The sequence below is a fragment of the Acromyrmex echinatior genome, chromosome 9, assembly GCF_024713525.1.
Source record: "Acromyrmex echinatior isolate Ae372 chromosome 9, ASM2471352v2, whole genome shotgun sequence".
Taxonomy (NCBI): domain Eukaryota; kingdom Metazoa; phylum Arthropoda; class Insecta; order Hymenoptera; family Formicidae; genus Acromyrmex; species Acromyrmex echinatior.
In genome coordinates this window covers 3,846,720-3,864,235 of record NC_141860.1, presented here as the reverse complement: position 1 = coordinate 3,864,235, position 17,516 = coordinate 3,846,720, and the positions used below count along the sequence as shown (strand labels likewise).

The following is a 17,516-nucleotide window of genomic DNA, read 5'->3' as shown; positions in this document are numbered from 1 at the left end:
ATAATTTACTGAAAGAATCATAGATTTTATCTATCAAATAAAATAACATGTTTTTTAAATATCCGTGTTGCTATCAATTTGTTGTTTTATAAAAAAATTTAAAAGTTTATCGTTGCATTATTTTTTTTTGATAAAATATAGTTTTAAGTTACGTGACTACATCAAGAAAATATTTAATCAAAAATTTAAGATCTACGTTCTACATGATATCAAAATATTTGCCTTTGTCATTTGTCGTCGCAATTGAGCAGCTGCGATTGAGATATTCTCTTATCTATAATAAATAAAAAAAAGATTTTCTATATTGATACCGAGCTTCGACGGGACTTGTCCTCGTGTGTTAGCAAGCTGCATGCATCGAAATTGCATCAGAGCGTTCCTCAGACATCCGATCTGTTTATCCAAGCAGGGTGAGCAAATATTATTCTTTCACCAACCCGGCCAATCGATTCGACATCGAAACATACGAAACTTCGCAAAAGTTTCACGACGGTGACGTGAAAAATAGCACGGAACCGTTCCAAAACCGCATCGGATCATTTATAGATCTATACATGCGGGACAGCTGCATTTTAAGACGCCTGTCACACCTACTTGCATGTTCGAGGTACCTTACATCTGTTTTATTTCTTTGCGATTAAGTTGTAAATTAAATATATATCTTAAAAAAATTTTTCATTTTGAAATTTATTAGTGTTACATATTATTGATTGTTTATATATTGAGTATCAATGATTATGACATTTTGGTGAATTTAGAATTTAACAGGCATAAATGCGCCACATATTTACTGTGTATGTACTCCACTGTGTGTCGATCATGCGAGACGTAGATCAATGAGGGATCATGATAATTAATATGATCCTGTTATTCAGGAACAAGCTGTTGCTGCATTACGATGCGACCACAAGGCCCCGCATGTTGTTGAGGCGCGTAATTAGAAACGGTTTGCCACATCAACGTTTATGAACACAAAGAACCCGTTCATCTAACACGCGATCGACTGTTACACTCGTCTTCGACTAGAGGCTAAAACATGACGAGATGATGACAAAAGTCTTCCGCAGAAAAGCGTTTGAATGTCTTAGTTATTTTAGCTAGAGAGTGAAAATATTCTTTATTTTATTTAAACTTTAAACTATTTAAAAATTATCTTTCTAAAATTAACTTTTATAATCCACACTTTATATTTATTAGGTAAAAATAATCTTTATTTTATATATATTATTTTATTACATTTGTTATAACACGTAATTTTTAATAATTTTGTCCTTTAACTAAACATTCCTGAAATTAACAATATTACAATTTATAGTATTAATATAATAAAATTAATAAAATTAATAAGATCAAAAAGAATTAAATGAAAGAATATTCTTTAGCAAGACAAAGTTTATCGAAGTTTTCATTCTGATATCGCGTATTTCTATTCTGAAACGATAAAACTGAATATAACGTTATCACAGTTTCTGAATGTAAAATACAGTTTAAAATTGTTGTTGTAATTATTCAATCTTGAAATTTGTCTGTATAAAAAAATTTATTGTATTTTGTCACTTTCTTTTCTAATCCAACAGTCTATAAAGATATTGTCCTATTTGTTATTAAATCGATTATCTAATAAAACCTAATTGATTTCCATTTAGTAACAAAAAGGTACAGATTTGCTTGCAAAAGAATAACACGTTGCATTCAGTAGGTGGATCTTGTTTGTGCGAAAATATTTTTTTCCGGCAAGATACAAAATGGAAAATCTCTGTTTTCTTCGTTTCTTTTGCCGGATTTGGAAATTATAGCGACAATTGTTCGAAAATCACACGACTGGAAATAATTCGAGGGAAAAAAATGTTAAGAATAGAAAAGAGTTTATGGCATCTGCACGAAGAGTTCTTTTCTCGTCGTCTTTCTCTTTTACTCTTTGTTATCCTGTCAATGGGTTGAGTTCCCAATTTTAAACTCTTGATCGATTTCCCACGTTCATGTTATAAGCATTCAAAATCAAATAACATGTTGTCAATAATTTTATTTAAATCGTCATCAGAATGGTAATTGAACTGTATTTCAAATTTTATTCGATGAAAATCATAGATTATAATTCTACTTCTAACAGATAATATTTATAAAATACATGCGTATTATTCAAATATATAACTTAAATATTTATAATAACTCAAATAAAAATGTTTAATAAGGTTTTTTTTTTAAAAACTATCCTTTTAATATAGTATCTGCATATTGTCACAAATTATCATTCATTAAATGCAAATGTTGCGATCACGCGTAATATTCATTCGGCATTGTCCGAAACAACACAGTAAGGACAGCTGCACTTACATTTTCATTGCGAGCGATTGACATCGATTCGCTTAGAGTAAATAAGACCCGCCTTCTGAACAATATTTTGCGATTGAGGCAGGTGTACGATGAAGTCCTTCCACGACGGCAGGTGATAGTGTATTTTGCTGCAGGATTTAAAAATGTTAATTGTATGAAAATCAATTTAACCGATAGCGCGCTCGAGTAGACATTACAGCTGTAGAGAAAATGCATGCGTGGATTTTAACAATATTAACATATATTCTTGTTCTCTCTCTCTCTCTCGATCAATATATTTTAACTGAACTCTTATTAACTCTTAATTCTGTCTATTTTTAACAGATTTTTATTTCTTATTTTACTTTTAAAAAATTCGAATTTGATAAACGAATTGAATAAAAAAATGCCTATCTATCAAAACATGTCAAAACCTAATTCATTTGTTAATTACATTCAAAGAAAAGATTGGTTGCTGCAGCAATTTAGATAAGTAAAATATAGCATAGCATTTTTAATCGACTGCAGCAACCAGTTTTTGGTTGTAGCAGCAAATTTTTAGTTGTCTTAGTCTATCCGCAATGTCAGTATATGATTTCGATAGGCTAACGAAATTAAAAAATTTGCTGTTATAATAAAAAACTGACAGATTAAAAATGCTATGCCATATTTTACTATCTAAATGATTGCAGCAACCTATCTTTTTTTTCAGTGTATGTAACATCAATAAAAATCTTAACAAAGAAAAGTTCCCTATAAAAAATAGATGGAAACAAGTCAGGTAGTCGAAAAATATAAAAATGATTGCCGGTAGTGGATGATGAACATGTCATTTCGACAACGAGACATCGATAATCGTGGGGCACGACAGCATTTATTCACACCCCAATATAACGTGCGAGATGCTTCATCCAGTTGCGGCTTTAATCATTTATAATCGCTTTACTTCTAAGTCGTTAAATTCGCTCCTTTTTTTTATCCAAAATGCGCAGAGATAGACCGTGTGATTTTTCTCCCTTCGGCTTCTCTTACATCAATGTGAAAGAAAGGCATGTGTACAAAAACGTGATGTAAGACCTATAACAGTCGCAAAGGATACGTACGTATCGCATTTCTATCGAACCCCTCTTTCAATTCTTGATATCGCATATGTTATATCATATTTAGTGACATTGTGTTATTAATTATTATACATATATGTAATACACATAAACAATAATATATTATTTAACACAAATACTTCTATAAAACGATATATTTATCAAATATAATTAAAATAATCATAGATTTGATTTTATTAGTAATTGAAATAATAATATGATGTAATCTAAATCATTAAATTAACATATACTTGTACCATACAATTTTGTAATAGAATATTCTATCTAAATTTTCACGAAAATTGCATTATAATGCGTATTAGTAGACGAACTTTTTTATCGGATACACGGGGAAGGAATGGGGGAGAGGGCTGGAATATACAAACTGACTGATACACGCGACCACCCGTCGACCGAAATTGCATATTCATGCTCGTACGCGACTCCTTTTATTTCGGAAATAATATAATAGTAGAGAGGGAGAAAGCGTGTTTCCGTAAATCCTTGGCAGGTGTTGGTCCTGATTCATACCCCGCTGCCACCGTATTAACCACATTAATTGGCCAAGGGTGCCGCGGGTCAATACCGACCGGCCGCAATCTAAACGAACTATCGTCTGAAATTCAGCGAATTGGGACAACGAATTAAAAATCACGGCGGTCTACTACTCGAATAAAGATTTAATCTTGGCTTTAATTATCAAGAGTACATTGGAGGTTCAAAAAAAATCGGGAAATAAGTTTTTTGCCTTCTTGATATTCAATTAACGTCAAGTTAAATTATAATAGATTAGATTAATTGAAGTTATTTAATGGAAAAAGTAAATTGTAAATGAACGGAAAAAGTTAATTATTTATGTATATGTATATATTAGTTATATATTATATTAAATAATTATTTAATATAAAAATTATATCGACAAAGAAGAAACTTGATACCTTTGAAAATTAAAATTACATTTTACAGAGAGTCACGTATTTATTTATTATTTAAATTATTATTCATATTTGATTAAGAGTGTACATGATTAAATTATAGGCTTATTCATTATTTATATATAACTATCATATATTTCTCATTCTTCCATTTATTAATTTACTTATTTACAATAATCTTGCTTTAAAAAAAATTCCTCTCAACCGTTAATTTCATTAATATAACGGTAATGAAATATGACTGACAAATTAGGGAACTTAAGCTAATCACGAATGTTGCGATTAGTAAATTAAGATAGACACAAGCGTGCGTGAACTTTCTTATCAAATCTCCATCATGCTTAGCGTGACTACATATGCACCTATAAATTGCTGGAACGTATCATGTATGTAGAACGACTTACTTTTTAAAAATATTTAACATCGTAATCTTCCCTTTTCTTTATTCCCTCAAGAGATTTCCATTGCATGCTGTAACATAGGATCATCCGACGGCTGTGATTGTGAACTTTAATTTGGGCTCCTAAAGAGTCTCCTAAAAAAAGTCTCGTCGGTAACCCTTCTGCCGGAGCCAAATTGATCCCTTAATAAGAAATACAGATTTATTCGTCAACAGGTTTTATTGCATGTCAAGATTTGTGCATCAATCATGCATACTCTTTCCGATCATAATAAAATGGGTGAATAATGATCGAAGATATTTTCGTCATCTTTTTTAATGGAGTGATGCTTCATTGTAATGTTAAAATATTTGATTGAAACCGATGACTGAAGCACATTCAGTTTTTTTTGCAAATCTTCCATAGTTTGTGCAAACTTCTTCGACTTGTATTAAATTAATACAAATATATAAGGAAATATGTAAAAAAACGATAAGATAGTAATACACATATAATGTATGTTAAATATAACAACTATACAATCTATTATTATTGTCGCAAAGTAAATATTATATTATTTATTGTATTATGCATATCGATATTGCGTATACAAAAAACGCAATTTGTAAAAATATCACATTTCGTTACACGTTCTCATAAATTTCTAACAGCAAATATAATGTTACATTGTCATTAGTCGCAACAGCGTCTCGCAACGTCGAGAAACTCGCTTCTCATTTCCATTCTTCGTCGTCTAGACACTCGAGTGGGGGACCAGGGAAGAGAAGACGTGTCTCCCCTCCGTTGTCCGCAAAGCCTAATTTCGGAAAAGGGTTCCGCCGTCGTCTAAACAGGGCCCGAAACGGTTTTATGCGCTGCCGCAAGAGAGAGAAAGAGAAAACGAGAAAGAATCAGAAGAGGCAAGAGCATCATTCGCATGGGGCTTGTTTTCAAATACTGTCCTGGCCTTAGAGATACCATCGACCCCTTCGCACGAGCTTTTCACGTTCCTCGGAAGTCCGAAGGGCCCATGGGCCAAGCTTGAGGGCACAAAGGGGTCATCTCCCTTCTCTGAGGGATTCGATTCGAAGGACTAATTTTCTAAAACGACTCGTAGAGATCCGATCGTTCTCTGATGTACAAATATATTTTCACACCACACGTGACTAAGCACGAATGAACATTAGTGTTCTTCGTTCGTAGCTTCACCAATGAAACCTCCCTCTTCAAGTTGTAGATAGCAAACCTTTTGTGATATTAGCGATAGGATGCGTAACAAGGAAACATGTGTGAGAAATCAGTTTGTTCACTTGGAGAATAAAAATGAGATCCATCCGTGCGATAATCTATTGTATAATAATAAATGCATGTTAATTTGATTTAAACGTGTTAATATGAATAATATTATTATTAATACTTATTTAATAATCTATTATTGTAAAATTGTAACATACACTTGTGGCTCATAGAAACTTTATATTAAATATTAAATTAATTAAAAATACTTCCCTTCTTAAACATTTTAAGTTTTGGATGATAATCTCTTAATACGAAGTTTACTTTTAATCTACTTTAAATTAATTAAAAGATAAAGGTATTCACTTACACTGTATTATAAAATTTATAGTAACAACATAGATATTTTACCTCCCAAAATATCGATGTCTTATTCGACTATACATAAAATTTTTATTATATAAATCCATTTAGCGCTACATATGTTTGATTTAATTGTAGAAAAATCCGTTGATTGCAAAAAAAAGTATTTAAATGGATTAAATATATTCACATCAATTCTTTTTCAATTTTGTTTTTTATGATTAAGAATACGTCGCGCATTTGGGTTTCGTGCACGTCTGCTCCATCTGCTTTTGCGATCTCTCTTTCTTTCTTTCTTTCTCTGGCTTTTTCCGTAACGCGGTTCTCTTCCACGGCGGCATGAATATTGAAGGAGACGGATAGCGGGACTGACTCTCATGGGAGCACGGTTGTACGCTACGCGTATGAGGATCCAGCTTCCGTTACGAAAATAAAGTACGAGTCGGACGAGAGCGACGGAGCGTGCGAGTTGACGGGACCGCACGACTAGAGAGAGAGAAAGCGTTTGATTATGCTATTAATAAAAGCAGCCGGGATTCATCGTTTAATCCTTAAATATTCACACGGACTTGCGGAATATTTTTATTAGATATTAAAATACTTTCAGTAAAATTTCACTTATTTTATTCGTATTGATGAAAGGTAGTATAATTATATAATAGTATATAATTCATCATCAAGAAATAAAGAACTTTAATATAATCGTGCAAAGATAGTTTCAATTAATTAATTAAAGTGTCACGAAAAAATTATATTTTATATTATGTGTACTTATTACAATTTTATAAATAATTTTAAAACATTTGCTTAAATACTGTATATATTATTTAATAAATTTTTAATATAATTTTTAATAATAATTTTTATAATAATTTGATATTAATAATATTATATAAAATATTATATAAAATATATTAAATAATATTAATTTTTAAATCGCGTTTAGAAATTTTCTTTTTATTTTACAGCAATATATTAATCTTTGATCTTAAATAATTAAAATTAAAAATTTATTATTGTAATTCTATTTAATATCTAATTATTTGCAAGTTTCACACGAATTCTATTTTGGGAAATTTTAGCTTCGCTCTTATCTGCAGTCTTATGTAGCTTTATCACATGCCACTATTTAGGTTTAATTCCATGTGACATTTATTTCCTTGACTTACAATATTTATGCTGTTTGCCATTTAGGAATGAGAATTGTACGTGGAATGCGAGAAAATACTATCACTTCTAGAAAGAAATTTATTTTCGGAGGTATCTTACTTTCAAGAATATTGTGAATATTATTCACGAAATTCGATCGCATTTATCACGGATTAATTTTACTCTTAAATTACTTTTTTGATCGATTGAAAGCTAAGGATTAGCTTTGATAAATTACTTCACAAATGTAAAGGAATTTGGAAATTTTTACGTACTAAATAATTTCTTAACAAAAGTGAAAGATATTAATTATCTACAGTAAATAAAACCGTTCATTTATTTTAGTATACTCTGAAGATAATAGAAAATTTGACAAATTAAAAATTTGGGAATTTTTAAATGTGATTCTCTCAAAAATGTCGAATATTTCTTGATAGTTCAAATTATAGACTGAAGAAGTTCTAACTAAATGGCAATTTTTACATTTGCAAATAAGTACCTACATACATTACAAAGAACGCAAAAGAAACTATCGAGTGCAAAACAGTTCGTATAAAAGATCGATGATGACACAAATGAAAATTCTAAAGTGATAGAATTTTCTCATTTTAAGAAAGGAGAGAAAATTTAAGGAGACACTGATAAATAAAACCGCCTCCTCACCGTTTCCTATCATCGTTCCATCGCGACGGCAATCAAGGATGATGGTCCTCAACGGAAGGACGACAGGATGGGAGGAAGTGTGTGAAAGGGAGCAGGTCCCAGAATGGTCCAGTATCGCCACAGGAGGTCCGTCGTATTGGGCCCGATAACGAGCATGCATTCTCGAATCAAGTCCCGCATTGTCATCCTGTATACATCGTGTATCATAATACGATACATCGGTGAGTATTCATCGTCAGTGTATCGCATTATCCTGGCCACATTATTATACCGCTGTGCGAATCCGCATGATCCTGCCTACGTTTATCCTTTCTTCCTACCTACCTTCCTTTTCGGTGCCCTTTTTTTTACCCTCCTCGCCTCTTTCGCTCGAATGAGTAAAAGCATCTGGGCTTGGTACTGTTGTCGTGAGGGAAGCAAGACCAACTCGTAATTGGAACGATAGTTGGAAGTTATATATATAGCTAACCATAGCTGTACGATAGTTGAAACAAAAGTGCTGTTATAAAAAAAAGATTCACTTCAAGTTTCTATGTGATCATTGTGATCCTGTAAAACGCTTGGATGCGCCATGGTCTCATTAAAAGTTAACGCGCCAGTAATCACCTTTACAAAGATTTTGTAGTGTATGGAGAAAAAATTTTAGCATTAAGTAAGAGTCTAATTAAAAAATTTTGTTAATTCAATGACTATTAATGAATGATATTTTATTAAAATAAGGGCGTGGCATATTTATATCGTTAATATTGTCATTGAATGAACAGGATTTTCAATTATACTACTGTTATTCGTTAGGTTAATGCTGTTATCATTTTTTTCTATGTACAAAATAATTTTATAATTGATTTGTAGTTTTATTCCTTATGAAATATTTTTCTATATTTGATAATATTTCTTCTTCTTAATCCTATTGCTCGTTCTTTTGAAATATTTAAAAAAGTGTAAACTTTTAATCAATTATTTTTAATAACAAGCCAATTTTAATGAAATAAAAAGAGTTTTATATATATATTAGGTGTTGGAATTAATTCGTAGCGTTTTACAAGTGATGGGAAGTACTTTCATTAATGTATTTTTTAATGCTCATGTGAAATAAATAACATTCTTTCATTAAAAAACGCTACGAATTAATTCCAACACCTAATATATATATATATATATATATATAATCATATAATTTACCAAATTTAATAATCTATTACACATTTACAGTATTTATATTTTTCACAAGTCATTATATCTGCATGGAAAGATTATTGATACTCTTGAACATTTTAACACAGAGATAATATTTTTTTTCTCGACATATTGTGTGACATACATGTCGTACATTTTGATGTATGATAAAAAAATAAATAAAAATTGCTGCATAACTGAGGGCTTTCGTTATGGGAAAAAGTGTTTTCACGTAAAGGTCGATCTATATTATCAATATACAGTCAAAAAATTTTTTTTAGTGGTTCAAAAAAGAAATTCATTAGTCATCGGATAGTTATTTATTATATTGAATGACAATGAGCGGCTCCATTATGGAGCGTCGATTGCGAATCAGGGTGTATCCCTCGGTTCTCTAAAGTGAATCGCAACGATTGATCGACATATTAAGGGCAATGAACGAGCAACATTTTTTTGAATCCCATATGGCAAGACTTAATAAAAGCTTCCAGTAACTGTCAGTTTTAATATTGAATTATATTGGTGTTTTTATTTTATAACAGCGCGTTCGGAACAATCCTGTCAATTTTTTTTATCACGAGTAATCAATATTACTCATTTATACATGATGTATACGAGTTATATTTTATCTTTTGATCAATTCAAAATTAAATTTTTTAGGGAGAATATGTCGAAAGAGATTATGACGAATTGTCAATTTTTTGCAATAAATATACAATATTTTAACAGATACTTTTTGTTATATTCCTGTAAATAACATGAATTTTTTTCTGCAAATGATGGTGAATTTTTCTTCCAAAGAATATATATAATTTTCTATATAAATGGGTACTTAAATGTTAATTCTATATTTTAAAACGTATACTAAGGAAATAAGTGGTTTGCGATCTATATTAATGAAAAAAATTAATGGAAAGGGTTAATTTTCCTGGCACATTATTGTATTGCTGACTACAACTTTTACCTCGAATTCGCCGAAAAATGCCGCATGTCGATCGCGCGTATGTCGCGTTTCACACCGTTAATATTCCGTTAATATATCGGTGCACGTTAAAAATGACGTCGGCGGGATAAACGTGGACAATAAGGTGGCCCGTAATTAGCTTCTCGGCATTACCGTAGCGAGTGCCCTCCTCTCGAGCGATTCGAAGGGGTCAAAAAGTTCCGCCGCCGAATGTGCCGCTGCGTTTACGCCGCTCACATTATGCACGTGTATGCACGCCCCCTCCCTTTGTGCCGAGGTGGTCACAACCCTTGACATATATTACATGGACTGCACAACACTACGCGGAATACTATGAATGCGTAATTTACTTTTAACCGCTGACCGTGTGGGCCACCGTCGCCGCCCCCTATGATCAAGGGAGGTTGGTGGTGGTCGACGGGTATAACGGAGTTCACGCTCTGTTAAATCGAAAGGGAAGTACTACGTACCCCCGCGTGTACTTACTCGAATGTACGCCAACCACGAAATTGCGCCACGTGTTGTAACTTTTCCACAGTCCCCTCACTAACCCCCATACTATCAACGCTCCGATACAATACTTTGCTGTCGATACTATCTACTGATGCTTTAAAAAACTATATGATTCCTTGTTGATCGCGATGTATGTATTATCGATTTTATCACGTCGATATTGATATTATCATGATAAAGAGTAAGAGTAAATCTTTTTTTAATATTTATAACAAGACATTAATGCTGATCATTTATTATGATGATTACTTTAAATTTTTCTTCGATATACTTTATTGTAAGATAAAAAAAAATACTTTTATTATTTTCTGAATTTACACAGAAATGATTTTTATGGAAATTATAAATTCTAAAATTGATAATAATGTCAATAAATATTTAAAAGTTTTATATTTTTTCTTCATCGAGTACAAAACTTGTACTTTGAATAAATTTAATGTATGCACATAAAATGATAATATATAAATTAAAATGTAATTATAAAATATACACTTTTTAATAAAAAAAAATGTTACGCACACATCTAGACTTTTTTTGGCCAAAAAGTGGTTGTCTCTTTAACGATATTCAAGATTTTTCTAATATAAATCTTTTATTTTTAGTATTGACGACATTGTAACTTTTTAGCGTATTTGTAGGCTATAGATAAATTTGCCGAAAAACATGTGACGATAGGATATTTACCGGACATAGAATGACATGTAAAATTATTCTCTGTCATCTTATGTGGATGCGAAAAAAATGAAATGCTGGGAAGAAAAAAAAATTCAAAGCGACGGTTGTGCACTTCGAGAGAGAGAGAGAGACGTCGTTTTCTTTGTCACTAATTAGCGGGAATGACGTATGAGCCTTATAATTGGACGAACGAGGGATGAACTGAAAGATAGAGCGCTATTTCTCACCCTTCGCTGAAGAGATTTTTCAGTTTTCCTCGCTTTTTCTTCTTGAGAACCGGAACTGTTGGCCTTGTCCTCGATTTTGTTATGACTCTTACAAATTTCTGTTTATCTCGAAAACCTAATTTAAAAAAAATAATTTAATCTTTTATTACCATATTGCTTAAGAATATGATTTTTTGCTGATTTCTAAGACTCTTTATCATCAAATCTGAAGTAGACTACATTTTTATCGCATCAATTCTTATAATAAAAGTAATAAAATTATGATAATTATATTTTTATTAAATATATGCACAGATTAAAATCAATTTGAATTGTTACTGCATAATCCTTTCTTTGAATGATGGGAGAAAATATATAGTCATCCAGTTTTTTTAGAATTTATGGTCCAAGTTCGATTTCTTTAGACGAGGATTTACAATCGCGATGAGATTTACACTGAATTCTTTGGACGCTTTAATTTGATGGCGTCACGGTGGTGGATGACCGCATTTGCGGTCGACCTCTCGTTTGCGTTTCAGAAACCGGTGCTTGTCCTCGACCGTCTAAAACAGTTCTTATAGAATCCTTTCCCTTCCCCATCATCAGATTTGGAGCGACCCGAATTGCTTTTTATCCAGGCATCAATAATAGGTATAAAAGCATTCTTGTTTATTATTCGTCAAAAAATCTGAGATTATTTTATTTGTTTCTATATGAAATATAAACAATATAAGAATGCTTTTATATTAGATATATAAAATTTATTAAAAGATTTTACTGGTTTTTTATTTCTTTTTCTCCTTTTTTCTCTTACCCTCTTTTTTAAATACTTTTTCTTTTATAACGATATTTTTTATTTCTTAAAAATAAACTATTACACTGTTTTAACAAAAAATTACGTACACCACTAACTTTTTAATAGCGGTATATTCTAAAAATTGTAAGCTATATACTAAAAGAGTTATTAAAATTCTTTTCAAATTAACTTTTACAAACCAGATTTACATTTTCATGTTGCTTATTTTTTTTTACAATGAGAGTGCTTCTGCAGCCATAACGACGACCCATATCGACCGTTAGTGATCTGCCAAAATCATCGTCTACGCTCTCAGGCCCCCCTGTTCTTTTGATCGTTCTTAACGCGATGGCTTCACGGTGACCGCGCAATGGTCACCTCGGCTTTCCACGCCGTGAATTCATCGTTCGTCGCTGAAATTTAAGGCGTCACGGTGCATTTACATGTCGGTATTCCCCTCGCGAACTCGCGAGAAAAGACAAATTCGAAAAAAGACTCGAGACAATATAACTTATTGTACTGACTGTCTGGAGCCTCTATCGATTTGTAACGTTTCTCAGCGTCGTTATCGTACTTTATTGCAATAGAAGGAACACGTCGAGTCGTTATATAAAATTAACAGAGCACTCAAAACTTTTAATCAATGGCTCATTAAGGTCCGATTGCACCAACGTTACTTGGACTGCAAGGCTTAAAACTCTCTCTCTGTCTCTGTCTCTCTTTTGCTTTAAAACGAGACGGAGAGTTTTAAATCTTGCTTGAAATCAAAATAACGTTGGTGCAACCTAAGATTTGTAAAAATTTCCATTTGCACGCTTGTTAAAAATTCATTAAAAGAGTAAACACTTTGATATAGGCAGTTCACGTATATTTGATTAAACTCTACGATTTTGAATAAATACAGAATTTCTAGGACCGTCGTTATTGAACTTACTTGCTGCTTGACAAGAAAGGAGCTGACCTGGCGTAATATGCACCCGGTACGTATTGAGTCGTTTCGTAACAGTCGCTCCGTAATAAAACGCAACAGACTTTGCGCATTACTGACGGATGGCGCAAGGTGGTGACCGAAAGTCGTCGATGGAGTTGAAGTGACCATCCGGAGAATATGGAAATGTTATGGAAAATAGCTTTAAACGGCATTTCCACGTGTTTGTCGTGTTCTCGTATATATGTAGACGACTCCACAGGCCCACGATCATCACGTCATGGTAGTGAAGAAAACCGCAGATGCGGTTTCATGCGACCCCTCCTTGTGTTACAGAACGTTAGACACTCACCAGGCCCCGCGACAACACGGTCCCCGAAACCTCTCACGGACCATTGTCTTGGCTTCTCTAATTCGAAACTCTCTTAAAATCGCGGTAATTGGAGAAACGAATAGTCGGGCACGTTTTGCAAATTAAATCCTACAATTGAGTATGCGGGAAGAATAGACGACGGAGAAGGACGAATCCATTTCTATAAATAAAACTCTTCTTCGATAGATGGCACGCATCGTTGATCTATTTTTCTATGAAAAAGTAAGAATAATTCTTCGAGATGAAAGAAATGAGAAATTACAGAATTTTAAAAAGTCAGTTCTTATAGGGATTTAAAATGCTTTCTTATGACATTGACATCAATTATAGCAATTTTATAAGTTTTGGTATGAAATTAAGAAACAACTAGATTTGTAGCAAAAAACAATTTAAAAAAAGAGCAACCACAACGCAGGATATTGTTAGCGAATGTCATTTATTTAAAATTCTGACGTTAAAAAAATATATAAACCTAAACGTTTCAAGTTTTGATCATCATCAGTTTTAAGTCTATATATTTTTTTAATGTCAAAATTTTTAATGAATAACATTCACTAACAATATCCTTTATACAGCCACAACGTCTAATTTTTCTAACGAAGCCTTTCTGAAGTAAATTTTAATTAGTGCTTATTAGAGATAATAAATTCGTCTTCACAGAATAGAGTCCTATATTAATTCTTCTAATCCGTTCACTTTTCACGAACGTAGGGACAGATTTATTACAGGTTTCACTACGTCCTGTTTATATTTTTGTATATTTTGTGTCCTGACTCAGAGGGTGCCACTGAACGATGAGATTTCCAGGGGATTTCGAGTTCCTTGATCGCGTGGCTCGCTAAGGAACGAGACAGAAAGAGAAATAGAGAAAGAAGGCGACAAGAAGTAACGGCTGCGGGAGAACAAAAGTGCCGGACGGCGACAACGACGACGGACGTCATCGCACGGGAACGACACGGTCCACGAGAAAACGCTCCAGGCCCGCCTAATAATTCTCCGGTGGACGACGTGCGACGTGTACGTGTCACGGCGTCGCGGCGCGCCCGTCCGTCTCGTCGCTGCTGGAACGGCAAGAGCTTGCGAGCTATCTCTTCTCTTTCGTTTTGAGAAAACAAGACGATATCCCGAATACCGAAATGGAGAGATCCAGCACGAATCAAGAACCGGGAAGAGGCTTGAAAGATTCGCACTGTGAATCCTAGAGATCTTAATAGAGATGAAGGAGAATGCGCGCCTCCTTCACATTTTTTAACCGAATATCAATACCTCTGAGTGGTCTTGAAATCCAGATGCGAAAAAAAGCACGAAGAGATTATTTTAACCAGTTATTAGTTATTGTGATAAACATTTCCGTCTGCCTCGATGATCACGATTTGATAAAGATGGAATCACACGATACTTGATTTCTTGAATAATAGCATGCATACAGTCATGCCTGCTCTAATAGTTCTATGTTAGAATTTGTTCATTCAGCGCTGCATGCTGTTCATACATGATTTTTATGTTTATAATGGATTACTTCAGTTTATTTCCTTGTATGCATCAAAAATCAAAAGAAATAATTGCTAATTTCGTAGTTATTTATCAAACGTCAGACTGTTTGCATCAAAACAAGTATAGCAACATGTATGTGTGTATACATGCGTATATACTTATTATTTAAAAAATTGAATCATGTGATTCCATCTTTAGACGCCCGTCCCAAAAAATCGACAAATTCAAGTTCAAATCCTGGAGGTGAAACCTCTGGGAAATATTTCGCAATAAATTGTTCGCAATGTTTTAAGATGCTTAACATTACTTTTAAAATTGACGATTAGTGTAATTTGTTTGTGATATTATTTTCGACTTCAGTTTATAATTGCATTTTTAAGTGCGACAAATGAATAATCAATTATAATTGTGTCAGTGATTAGATCTTATTGTTAGTAATCTATAAAGTGATGTGATTTGAGAATGTAAGCTTCAAATTTATTAAAACACTTAATCTCAGAAAATCATTCTGTATATAAAATACTATCTTCAATAGATATATCTAGATTATTTGCGTTTCCTGCGAAAAATAGATGATCACAACTTACAATTATACTGCTATCTTAGCGCGAAATTATGAATCCGACGAGTCTCGCGGCGGAAGCGAATGACGCGATTATTCTAAGTGATGGTGGCGTTAAGTGTTCATTAATTATCGCGGAATCAACCTGTACGACATAGGGTTTTCGCTGTTTATTATTGCCGAAATAATTTGACTTTAAACGACTTCGAAAAGTGGTCGGCGGACGTTTTATTGAACCAAACAGTGAGAGTGACTTTGGCTCGCCTTGCATACATATATAAAATCATGGGATGATACAATTGTTTCGTGTGTCTACGCGTGCCAATGACATTGTTTTATTTCCTGGAGTACCTACACAGAATAACTTCGAAATTACATATTCTGAAAAACGATTCAAACTTGAATGGATCAATTTTCTCGCAATAAACATTATATTTATATAATTAATATATTAATTATATTATATGATATATTTTCAAACAGTGTGTACGTTAAATTTTTATTAAAAAATGATAGAATGATTGTAGCAAAATGAATTTACGCGAAATCTAATTACTTATTTTATCGAAATCTGATAAAGATTTTTTAAAAAAAGAATTTAATTTAATTTTGAATATACTAAATAATTCCAGCGCTGTTCCATAGCATTACACTTGGCATTCAAACTATCGTTATTCTTCTTTCATACATTAATGTCGAGAGAAATATAACTTTGCAACATTCCGTATAGCGCGGTCAGCTGTCGGCACTCAGTCGTCCGGCTTTTAATGCACTTCGACTGTTCCGCGTCATAAAATTACTATTTCTTTTCTCCATTCTATTTCTTTTACATTCTGACTCCGCGATGAAAATGTCACGAATGACGATAATAGTAAAACGAATAGTTTGCTACGCGCGATTTCTTTACACCGACGGAATTGTGTTTCTAATTTTATAAGCGAAGGCGTTAATTTCACGTGATTGAAAACTGTACAGGATTATTTTCTGAGTTTATCTCTCCCTCGCATCATCAAATAACCGTGTGAGCTTCATCAATTACTGAGAAAAGGATATAAAAGTTTTGAGATGCAAATTAATTAAAGTTGTGTATACCTAAGGGTGATAAAAAAGTTTATGTAAAAAAGTTTTGTGTTTATCAAATTGTTAGTGATGTATATTTACAAAAAAAAAAACAAACTTTGAACGGCTAGTTATATTTTATTAAGTATCAAAAATAGTAATTAACATTCAAAATAACCACTTTTAGTAAACCTTTTTATCACTCTACATATAAATTTTTATCACTCTACAGATATACATAAATATCTGTTAAAATTATCCGTTTAATAATACTGTTTCTATTTAAAAATGTTTCGCTCCTGGGAAAAGAAGATTTCAAAACACTGCACTAGAAGATCCTAAAAATATTTTTACTGTGCCGTAAAGTTTCTTCCGCTGGCGCGATCTTACTTCAACTCGCGGCATTATACTTTTGAAAAATCGTTTCAGAATTGTCGTATTAATCATAGAAAAGAGGGAAAGAAATTTCTCAGGGCTATTATTTGATATTCGATCTTCGGGAACTAGATCAGAGAGAGAGAGACAGAGGGAGGAGGGTAGCCGATCAAACAAACAATGTCTGGGGTGTAATGATGGATTATAAGGGATCAGAAACGACCTTTATCCATTTTATAATTCAAGGATGAGTTTC

The 17,516-nt window shown here is 32.7% G+C and overlaps 1 protein-coding gene across 2 annotated transcripts in view; it reads right to left on the bottom strand.

The window, feature by feature from the left end:
* PsGEF (Protostome-specific GEF) overlaps positions 1 to 17,516 on the bottom strand; it is an 85,224-nt gene that overhangs the window by 36,547 nt on the left and 31,161 nt on the right. The window lies entirely within an intron of this gene.